The following is an 11,742-nucleotide window of genomic DNA, read 5'->3' on the forward strand; positions in this document are numbered from 1 at the left end:
TTAAGCGTCTGCCTTTCGGCTCAGGTCATGATCCCAGGGTCCTGGGATTGAGCCTCGCATCGGGCTCCCTGCTCCGCGGGAAGCCTGCTTCTCCCTCTCCCACTCCTCCTGCTTGTGTTCCCTCTCTCACTGTGTCTCTCTCTGTCAAATAAATAAATAAAATCTTAAAAAAAAAAAAAAGAAAAGCCAACACATTAGAGAATTTAACCTATCAAATGTGTGATTTTAATTTGAAATGTTTATTGTCATTAGACATGATATTTTAAAATTTTTATCCAAGTACTCCATGCTTTGCAATGTAAACTATACTCTCCAAGAACATAGTTTAAAAAATAAAATAATTGACTTGAGACAACAAAAAACAATAGCTCCAGGTCAATTCCCGTAGTAAACACTTTCCGTTCTTTTAGCTCTTCTTGTAATAACCTCCACACTTCTGTGATATACTGTTCTTTTGATTTATCAATTGCAGGTGGTATCCAGTGACTTCTAATGATATATGAAAATATTTAACTTTCTTACACCCCCCATCCAACTTCCAAATATAGTTCTATCACAATTTTTTCTTGGATCCACGTTTCACATTTTAGTTACCATGACTATGTAAATATTGTTCAAGGCTGATCCAACAGCATACTATGATTTTACTTCATCTCTTGTAAACCTATCTAGTTTTCCTTGAATTAATAATTAACTCAGTTTTAAAGTAAACATTTCTATTTTGGAACAGCTTTAGACTTACAGAACTATTGCAAAGATACAACAGAGAGATCCCATAAAGCCTCCACCTAGTTTCCCTTATGATTACACTGGGGTATAGTTGTCACAATTAGTGAATCAATAATGATGCATTATTAACTAAAGTCAATATTCTATTCAGATTTCCTCAGTTTTTCCCTAACGTTTTGTTTTGTTTTGCTTCTGTTCCAGGATCCTGTCTCCTTGGACTCCTTCTGGTTCTTAGAGTTTTCCAGACCCTCCTTGTTTTTATGACTTTGACAGTTTTGAGGAATGCTAGTCAGGTATTTTGTAGAATTACTGTCAATTAGGATTTGTCTTACGTTTTTATCATGGTTAGACTGGGGTAATTTATTGGGAGGAAGACCATCCTCATCAGATCATAACAAGAGTACCTATTATTGATATGACTTATCACTGTTGGCATTAACCTTGATCTTCTGGCTTAAGGGAGTGTTAACTGCCCCCCCCCCCCCCCCCCCGGGGGGGCTCCTCCCCCCCCCCCCCCCCCCCCCCGCCGTGCCCCATATCTATACTATACTCCTTGGAAGGAAGTCACTATGTTCAGCCCACACTTAGTGAATGGGGAGTTAGCTCTACATAAATTATTTGGAATTCTTCTATATGGGAGATTTGTCTATTCTCCCCATTTATTCAATCATTTATTTATACAGTATGAACTCATGGATATCTATTTTTTATACTTTGGGTTATCATCCAATACAACATTTTTTTCATTATTTTTAAATTGTTCCAGCTTGGCCACTGGGAGTTCTGTCGGGTGGCTCCTGTATCCTTTTCACATATCTCCATCATTGTGGTGGGATTTTTAAATTTAATTTTTAAAATATTTATTTATTTGAGAGAGCAGGGGCACAGAGGGAGAGGGAGAGAGAATCTCAAGCAGGCTTCCCACTGAGCGTGGAGTCCGACCTAGGGCTCAACCCCACAACCCTGAGATCATGACGTGAGCTGAAATCGAGTCAGATGCCAAAATGACTGAGCCACCCAGGAGCCCCCCATTTTTTTTTAAGCATTCTCTTACTTTCTGGTACTACAAAATGCTACAGACTGATATTGTATTTTTCCTGCTCCAGTTTTTTTTTGTTGTTGTTGGTTTTTTTTTTTTAGAGAGCGAGCGAGAGAGAAACAGCATGAGAGAGGAGTGGGTCAGAGGGAGAAGCAGGCTCCCTGCTGAGCCGGGAGCCCAATGTGGGACTCGATCCCAGGACCCTGGGATCATGACCTGAGCCGAAGGCAGTCGCTTAACCAACTGAGCCACCCAGGCGCCCTTTCCTGCTCCAGTTTTAGAATCAGTCATTTCTCCAAGGAACACTGGTTCCTTCTGTTAGAGAATGGTATTAGAAGCCAAGATCTGGGTGCTAGTGTGCTCATTCCTACTAGGGTATCTTGCTTCTAGGCCCTCCCAGCTGACAGAGATAGGAGATATACACAGTGTACTGATCCATGTATACCCACATATTTATAATGTAGCTGAGTCTCTCCATATAAACATGAGTTCATACCATCTCCAACTCTATTCCAGTTACTACATGGATCATCCTTGCATCTTCCCCTTCCTTATCTATAAGCTCCCATTCCAACGAGAACATGGCTCACATACTTACTGGTTCAATTCCAATACACACACAGTTTTTTCAGAATTATTAACCCAGGAGGCAACTAGTTTTTTATCAGTCTGTATAAAGTGTTTATGTATAGTTCCTTTGCCTTCAGTTTTACAGACTACACTCATTTCCAAAGTCACTTAGGTCAGACCTTTATTCTCCCACTCCCTCCAGAGAGGTTGCTTCATATATTTGCAATATATTTAGATTCGTTTGTCACACTATGCATTTTATACTGGGTTCCCTCAACCTCCTAAATTATATTTAAAATTTGCATGCATTAAACTATACTCTTTGTGCTCTAAAGTTCTATGGGTTTTTTAAAAAGTTTTATAGGTTTGAATGTCTTATATTCACCATTAGAATATCACACAGAATAGTTTCACCACCCTAAGAAACCCATGTGTTTCACTCCCCTCCTCCTGAACCCTTGACAATCACTGATCTGTTTTGTTCATCATTTCCATAGTTTTGTCTTTTTCAAAAAGTCATATAATTGGAATCATACAGTATGTGGTTTTTTCAGACTGGTTTCTTTCCCTTATCAGTATGCATTTAAGATTCATCCATGTCTTCTCATAGCTCATTTAATTGCTGAGTAATATCCCATTGTATGGATACAACAACCTCATTTTTCATGCACTTTCTTTGAACTTACCGTTAAATTTTGCAGTACTTCTCAATACCAAAATGTTTCAATACAAGTTTTACATGGGCATTTTTGTCAGATGATCTATCCGTTACTTTTTTCCCCTGCTAGAGACACCAAACCTGCAGGTTTTTAGTGTCCTGCTCCAATCTAGACAAGTTGTCCTCAAAAGGAGCTGCAGAATTGTCCTCCTGGGTTTGCTCTCTGACAATCATGCTGGAAATTCTTTTGTCTCTCTCTACATAAACTTTTTGTTCTCTGCATCCAATGTCTTCTTTTTTTTTTTGGTTTACTTCTTTCCTTTAGTGGAACATATCCTTCAGCACCTTCCTGAGAAATGATGACTGGAAGATACATCACTGAAAATTCTGGCTTCACTCATGATTGAGAGTTTGGATATGTATAGAATTGAACATTGAAAATACATTTTTACTCAGAAATGTCAGGGAATTGTTCATTCTTGTTATTGTTGTTTTAGTTGTTTAGTATTATTGTTTATTGTTCCAGTGTTGTTATTGAGAAATCAAATGATATTTTGATTCAGGGCTGAGAGGGAGGGTGTGGTAGGTGATCTATTTTGTTTTCATTAAAAGATTTTAGGATATTTTACCTGTGGTTTTCTAAAATTTCACAATGATATAATTTGGTAAGCTTCATTTTTGTTCATGGTGCTGGGCATTTAGTGATCTCTATCCATTTGAAGACTCATATCTTTTGTTCTGGAAAATATTTTTGTACTATCTCTTTAATAATATTCTTCCCTACCATTCTGCCTTTCTTCTGGAACACTCATTAGGAGTTTTTTAACTTCTTGAATTCTCTAATTTTCTTATCTTTTCTCTCCTTATTGTCATCTATTTGTTTTTCTAGTTTCTGAGAAGTCTCCTTGGTTTTATCTTTCAATTCTTTTGTTTCATTTCTTGAATTCTTACTATCAAACTTTAGAGTTTCAAGAGTGTTCCTTTCTTACTCCATATTGTTTTATATATACACCGTGCACACGTCGGCTCTCCTTTTTTCCTATTTACTTCTTTCAGTCTCCCTCTTTTTTTTTTTTAAGATTTTATTTATTTGACAGAGAGAGACACAGCGAGAGAAGGAACACAAGCTGGGGGAGTGGGAGAGGGAGAAGCAGGCTCCCCACTGAGCAGGGAGCCCCATGTGGGGCTCGACCCTGGGGTCATGACCTGAGCCGAAGGCAGATGCTTAACGACTGAGCCACCCGGGTGCCCCAGTCTCCCTCTTTCTTATTGGACATTTTCCTTAAACATCTGGCAGTCCTTGACCGGCCATTCATATTTATGAGTAAGTACTAAAAAGTTGATTGGAAGCAGCCTATAGAAGGGCAGGACTTGACTGTAGGGAGAACTGGCTACAATTCTTTTGCTTTTTGTCAAATCAAAATTTTCCAGAGCTTCTATCTTCTGTGTCAGCCTCCACCACTCAGGTACGTGGTACCCTGTTTCAGAGTCTTTCATAGTTGTGTGAAGGAATTCAGCTTGTTTCGGGTGCCCTTCTGGGACTCTGTCCATCTGCCAAGTCATTCATTGACTTCTCACTTCCACTTTCTCTCTTCTACTTTTCCCACTTTCTACTTCCCTGTATATGCCTCAGATGTCTCCTAAGGTTCATCAAAGATTGATTTTGTATCTGGTCTTTGTCGTGTTTTTTGAGATGACAATGGGACAGAAATGTCTATACACTGCCATCTGAAAACCAGAAGTCTTCTAGAACCATGCTTGTTTGGAAAGGTTTGATGAATATTTGTGATTTGAATCTGAAAAGTTGAAAAGAATTTGGTTAATTTTCTAAATAGAATTTTATAATTATTGGGTTGGTAAGTAGTGTTACATCAGGAAATTTTGCTTCGTATTAAATTTTCATGATGGCCCTAAGTGCCATATATGGGTACCATTCCCAACACACTTATACAGCGAGGGTTCAGGGTATAAATGAACTTATACCAATTAAATGTACTGATGCCCTAATACAACAAACTATAAAACTTTCTGCTATAGACAACCACTCCTAAACATCTATTATCAGCAGCAAAATAGCTACATAGTAATGTCCACAATGAATGTCTCTGACCAGTTGCCAATGGAAATGATCCAGTTCTTCTTTCCCATTTCAATAATACTTGCTGTGCATGCTCAGTTGCTTATGATTGGCATACTGGAAATTAAGCCGAAGGAGATGGAAGATTCGGATAATCAAAATCAGGACATCAAAATGACAGTATCAAATGTCAATATATTGAATACCCAATCATCAGTGTGTTATTTACTGAGCAACCTCTGTGCCTGTGCTACCGGCTGAAAAAAAAAAGGCATGACACCTTTTCTCCTGGAGGTTTCCATTCACTTAGAAGAACCACAACATACACATGAGCCACAATGATCGAATAAGACAGAAGACAGAAGTGTGGCAAAGTGCATCTTCTTGACACTTTGCAGTATGTAATGCTGGTAAAATTTGGGGTTGCCAGTATCCAGTCTCTAGCTTCTTTTTTTTTTTTTTTTTAAGATTTTATTTATTTATTTGACAGAGAGATAGAGAGAGAGCACAAGTAGGCAGAGAGGCAGGCAGAGGGAGAGGGAGAAGCAGACTCTCCACTGATCAGGGAGCCCGACGCGGGGCTCGATCCCAGGACCCTGGGATCATGACCTGAGCCGAAGGCAGCCGCTTAACTGACCGAGCCACCCAGGCGCCCCGAGTCTCTAGCTTCTTGAGTGTTGAGAAACAATTGCAGCAGTGGCAGCCCAATACCACAATTCAGTGACAAGGCAATTGTGGTGGTGGCTACTATGACTTCCCAGTCCCAGTTCTGTGACCCCTGAATGGCATTTTAGGCAGTATGCTGGAATTTTTTTTGTCTCAGTAGTTCAGGTTCTGGCCTCCTCATCTCCACTTTCCTGATTATGGCAGAGGAAGCAACATTCCTGATAGATCAGTTCTGCAATGTTCTGGAAGTCACACCAAGAGTTATGCCTTGAGTTCACACCTCCATTGCTTCCAACAACTGTTAAAATATCTAATCTCCTATATTTAACCTCCCTTTCTGCTTAAGACACCTAGAGTATGTCAGTTTCCTACACTGAACCCTGACTAATACAGGACTAAAGTTAGGAATTTGAAGGGTTTGCGAGAACCAATTATATTAAATATGTAATTACTTTAAATGTTTAGGGGAACTTGAACTACTTACTTAATATGCCAAATGTTGAAGATTTAATCTTTTAAATGTAAGTATTAATTGAACATTAATCATAGAATAAGTAAAAGTAATGGATCTTATCTTTATACAATATATGATAGGATTAATAATTACCAAGATGTTTAAGTTGATCTTAAAGACTTAAGAAAAACTAGATTTTAAAACTTAAGAATTTCAATATATTGAATATCAATTAAAACATAAGTAAGTATAAATAGTAAACCCCTCCAACAGAACTCTCGCACTAGACATTAAAAAAATACAACTGGAGGGCGCCTGGGTGGCTCAGTTGGTTGGGCGACTGCCTTCGGCTCAGGTCATGATCCTGGAGTCCCGGGATCGAGTCCCACATCGGGCTCCCTGCTCGGCAGGGAGTCTGCTTCTCCCTCTGACCCTCCTCCCTCTCATGCTCTCTGTCTCTCATTCTCTCTCTCGCAAATAAATAAAATCTTTAAAAAAAAAAAAAATACAACTGGAATTTAGCACTATCTCTCCAGTTCCTCAGACAGAATCTAATATTGGAGAATACTCAATGAAATTTGTTGAGTGGATAAATGAGCAACAATACCATAAGAAAGATTTATCATCATAATTTTAATGATGAAGAAAGTGAAGTTCAACTGCGTCTCTTCCTCTCTGGGCTCAGACCTAGTTTGCGGGGACACGGCTAAACACACCAAGAAGGTTGGAATTGTTGGTAAATACGGGACCTGTTCTGGTGCCTCCCTCAGAAAAATGGTGAAGAAGACTGAAATAAGCCAGCATGCCAAGTACACTTGCTCCTTCTGTGGCAAAACCAAGATGAAAAGATGAACTATGGGGATCTGGCATTGGGGTGCCTGCATGAAAATGTAGCTGGTGGTACCTGGACCCACACCACCACTTCTGCCCTTACAGCAAAGTCGGCCACCAGAAGACTAATGGAGTTGAAAGACCAGTAGAAGCTCCACCATTTGAAACACTGCTAGCCTATAGTAAATGGGTTGTCATGTAACAACAACAAAACAGAAAGAAAGTGAAGTTCAAAACAACTTACCACTAGATCAGTGGCCTTTAAAATTGGGTGTATGCACCCAGGGAGTATGTGATAAAATACCGTATGTTTTTGTTTGTTGGTTGGTTGGTTTTTTGAGAGAGAAAGTGGGTGGGGAGGGGCAGAGGGAGAGAGAGAGAGAGCGAATCTTAAGCAGGCTCCACGCTTAGCGGGGAGCCCAACGTGGGGCTTCATCCCACAACCCTGAGATCACGACTTGAGCCGAAATCAAGAGTCAGACACTTAACAGACACTGAGCCACCCAGTCACCCCTAAAATACCATGCTTTTTAATCAAATATCTTATTATGTACACAATATAATAGTGTACAAGTCAGGTACATAATATACAAAAATGTACATACATGAGAGGCTTGTGCTCAAAAATGTTTTAACGATGGTATGAGTGGTCAGGAAACTTTGTAGGTTACCGTGGTAGACCAAAGGCAAACTGTCCTCGGCGGGTGTCATGTCTCCTTATGTTTGTACCCCTGAAGTCCAGCCTACAGCCTGGCGTAGCAAGAGTGTTCGATAAATGTTCAGAATGAGAATGAATAGACCAACAGATGAATGGATGAATACAAGGACATTCATTTAGATGTCCCGGATAATATAATGAGCATGTGAAGGTGTCAGGATTCAAATTCAGATCTGCTTACTTCCAAAGTCTGTACTGTTATAATAACAATAGGTTGTTGCACAGCACATGAGACAGATCAGCAATGAGGAACCTGAGATGTTTTTCCAACTAGTTTTTTAAACATACACACACACAGAGATAAGCCCTGAGCAACAGAGAAAAGCATTACATTAATCAGGAGGTTTTTATCATCCTGTCAGCCTTTCCACAAGGGAGACATTCTTCAGAAACATAGAAAGGCAAAAGAGTTACATCACATTTCCTCCAATTATATATTTGGGTAGCACTAGAGGATGCGTCCTGCATCCTCCTAGAGGCCAGGGACACTTTTCTTTCTCTATGTGATCCGTGGAGGGAATTTCTCCACTTTTTTTTTTTTTTTTTCAGCATAGGCCTCATCTCCCCCCTGAAAATGAACAAAAAAACTTAAGAACTTCAACCTACTTTCTACTAAGCTATAACCCCACAATATCAAGTTAGTTACAAGACAAAGTTGAGTTTCATTTATTCCTCCCTCCAAAGAATAGTAAAGTGGACTCACATCTGAAGCACAGATGTTGATAATCCAAGGGCACAGGTGTTCAGAGCCTGAATAAGAAGCAGTGTGAAATTACTGAGAACTTCTGTGTGCAGGGCACTCTACTACTAGGTGATTTCTACATGTTATCACATTTAATCTTTACAACAACCCTAAAAGTACCATTCTTATCCCCATTTTAGAGATGAAGAGAGGCTTAAGCAAGTTAAGGAACTTGTGCAAAATCACACAGCTGGTAAAGCAAGGGGATTTAAACAAAAGCCCATCACACCAGACCAGAGATCTGGATTCCAGAATTAGATATGGAGAGGAGTGTCTCACCCACCCATGGTTGCCATTAGATAACAGGTAAGAAGTAAACCTTTTGTGAAGCCACTGAAATTTGTGTGTTTGTTTTATTATTGTAGGCTTACCTAACAGAGGTTGGTTGATATAGGGAGTTTTTTACTGTTTATAGCGGTGTAAACTTTGGAAACCACTTCAATAACTTGGGACAATGCAAATCATGCTTAGTGAGAGCCTCTATTGCTTTATCCCCAACCAAGTACTTCCTCTGATTTAGGACAAAGGCTCAAAAATGATAGGCGCTCTGCAGGCAAGACTGAATCTGTGGGGGTGTGGCTTTGGCATTCAGATAGTTGAATACAAATCGCTGCATCAACATCTAGAGAGAGAGGGGCGCCTGGGTGGCTCAGTCAGTTAAGCGGCTGCCTTCAGCTCAGGTCATGATCCCCGCGTCGGGCTCCAGCCCTGCATAGGGCTCCCGGCTCAACGGGGAGCCTGCTTCTCCCTCTCCCTCTGCCTGCTGCTCCCCCTGCTTGTGCTCTCTCTCTCTCTCTGTCAAATAAATAAATAAATAAATCTTTTAAAAAAGAAAAACATCTAGAGAGCGAGATTTTCTTAAGGGGCCGTCAGAGTATTTGAAGAGTACATTGTCAGATGGAATTGTAACTACAGCCACAAATATCTATATGTGTACTTGCAAACTAAGAGTTTATAAGAAACTTTCTGGAACTGTGACTTGAATCATTATTAAAAGACATGCCTATAATTTTTTTTTAATCTGTATTTAGTTGAACCTAAAAAAAAAATGTTAGAGTGATAAGCAGTTATTGTATCCATAAAGGTAAAAGATCTGAATAATCCTTCAGACTGTTTCTTTTGTGTTAAGAAGCCTACCTAATGGGGCTTTCTAGTTGCACAAATTTAAAGCAACACCCACTTGCTCATTTTGAGAAAAACTGTAAAGAAAGCTTTTTTCTAAATGCAGATATTTTAGACTGAGAAGTTGAATATATTACTTGGGCATATAAATTGTGCTTGGTGAATACATGCCATACCACTGTAAAAAAAATTTTTTTTAAGATTTTATTTATTTGAGAGAGAGAGAGAGGGAGAGGCAGCACGAGCAGGGGGGATGGGCAGGGAGGAGGGGCAGGGGGAGGGACAAAGGGAGAAATGATTCCCCGATTCCCCAAAGAGCAGAGAGCCTGAAGCAAGGCTCATGCAAGGTTCATGCTACGCTCTGATCCCAGGCCCCTGGGATCATGACTTGAGCCAAAAGCAGATGTGTAACCAACTGAGCCACCCAGGCCCCCCAGCACTGTAAAATTATTAAGGGGACTTAGGAATGTACAGATAGAAATATTTCTTATCTCATTACTGATGTAGGTATGTGTTTGTGGGGATGAGTATGTTATTTAAGAGGTGGCTTGCACTGTATCAGAAACTGAGATCCAAAGACCATATAAAGGATATCCAGACTTGTTTTTCATCTCTTACTAGAGGAACTGGAACTGGAAAAGGAAAAATGTACTGGACTATGTTTGGCTGGCAAGGTTCATCCTTGACGATGTACTGAGAATGTCCTACATGTGGTGCTAATTGTGAACAATCCAGACTTCAGAAAATATATCCACGTTGGCTCATTAAGACCTGATGAAATTGTTCTGGTGGAGGTGGAGGGAGAGGTTATATTCCTGCAGAAAAGATTGGAAATTCCTCTAAAGGCAAACATTCTCACTCTCAATCATCTTATATAAAGACAGATCCCAAGATGGGAAATGGAGACTTTGAGGCAAAGGAAAGAAATTTTTCTCCCCTGGAGGCTGGATTCCACAAAGAGTAGAAAATAACTTGGAAGGAATTACAGCTGGTGAGGCAGAGTGGCTCCTGGCCACATGGAAGCAGGTGCAAGCCATCACCTCTGGGGCCAGTATGGTGGGGCCAGCACCAGCCTGAAAGCTGGTGGGATCCAGAACTGTAGAATATAATCTGCAAATTTTGGAAATTTCATCAGCAAATTCCACAGTGAATGGACAGTAATAGATATTTGCTTAGAACAAAACCTGTTATGAACTCTGCATGACACATTACTTCAATGCAAGAACAGTCACACAAACCTGCACTCTTGACTGGCAATTCTGAGTCAACTAGACTACAAAAGAATGCAACCCAACGGAGCAGAGCTGAGGAACACCTCCCCTTCAAAGCTGTTCCCACTGGCAGGGCAGTTGGTTTCCACCAGTCTTTGGTACCCTATCGCTAAATTGTAGTAATGGCTGATGAAGCATGTGTAAAAAAAGGTATTAATTTTAAAAAGTGTATTACTTATGGTGACAAATATTAACAATGTAGAATATTACCTGTGACAAAAAACACCTCGCGGTGGGGAGGGGAATGGGAGAGAGGGAGAGAGAGAGGCCATGACAACAACTGAATTTTTGAATTCAGTTTAAGTAAAACTCACAAAAGCCCGTCATTTTCCTCTTGGTCAGAGACTAGTAAACTTCTTCCGTAAAGAGCCAGATAGTAAATCATTTTAGGCTTGTGGGCCATGTAGTCTATGTTGCAATGACTCCACTCTGCAAGTAAATCTAGAAAAGTAATTCTGGGGCGCCTGGGTGGCTCAGGCATTGGGCGTCTGCCTTCGGCTCGGGTTGTGGTCCCAGGTCCTGGGATCGAGCCCTGCATCGGGCTCCCTGCTCAGCGGGAAGCCTGCTTCGCCCTCTCCCACTCCCCCTGCTTGTGTTCCCTCTCTCGCTGTGTCTCTCTCTGTCAAATAAATAAATAAAATCTTAAAAAAAAAAAAAAGAAAGAAAAAGAAAAGTAATTCTGAGAGTTTTCAGCTAATCGGGGATACCTTTTAAAGCAATAGAGAAAAAATAGTGATGCTTTCAAAACCTCAAATAAAAAATTTTATTGAAATAATTTCTAATATACTTGGTAGCATTATTAACCTCTAATACCAGTATTACTACTAATAAACCTAGCTAACACTTATATAGGATTCATGCTATA

General features: G+C 40.1%; 1 pseudogene; it reads left to right on the forward strand.

Annotated features, from left to right (window-relative positions):
- The first annotated feature begins 6,832 nt into the window (after window positions 1–6,832).
- Window positions 6,833–7,173, forward strand: LOC118025136 (annotated as a pseudogene).
- The last annotated feature ends 4,569 nt before the right edge of the window (window positions 7,174–11,742 follow it).

The sequence above is a fragment of the Mirounga leonina genome, unplaced genomic scaffold, assembly GCF_011800145.1.
Source record: "Mirounga leonina isolate KUSES-001 unplaced genomic scaffold, KU_Mleo_1.0 Mir_200, whole genome shotgun sequence".
Classification (NCBI taxonomy): Eukaryota; Metazoa; Chordata; class Mammalia; order Carnivora; family Phocidae; genus Mirounga; species Mirounga leonina.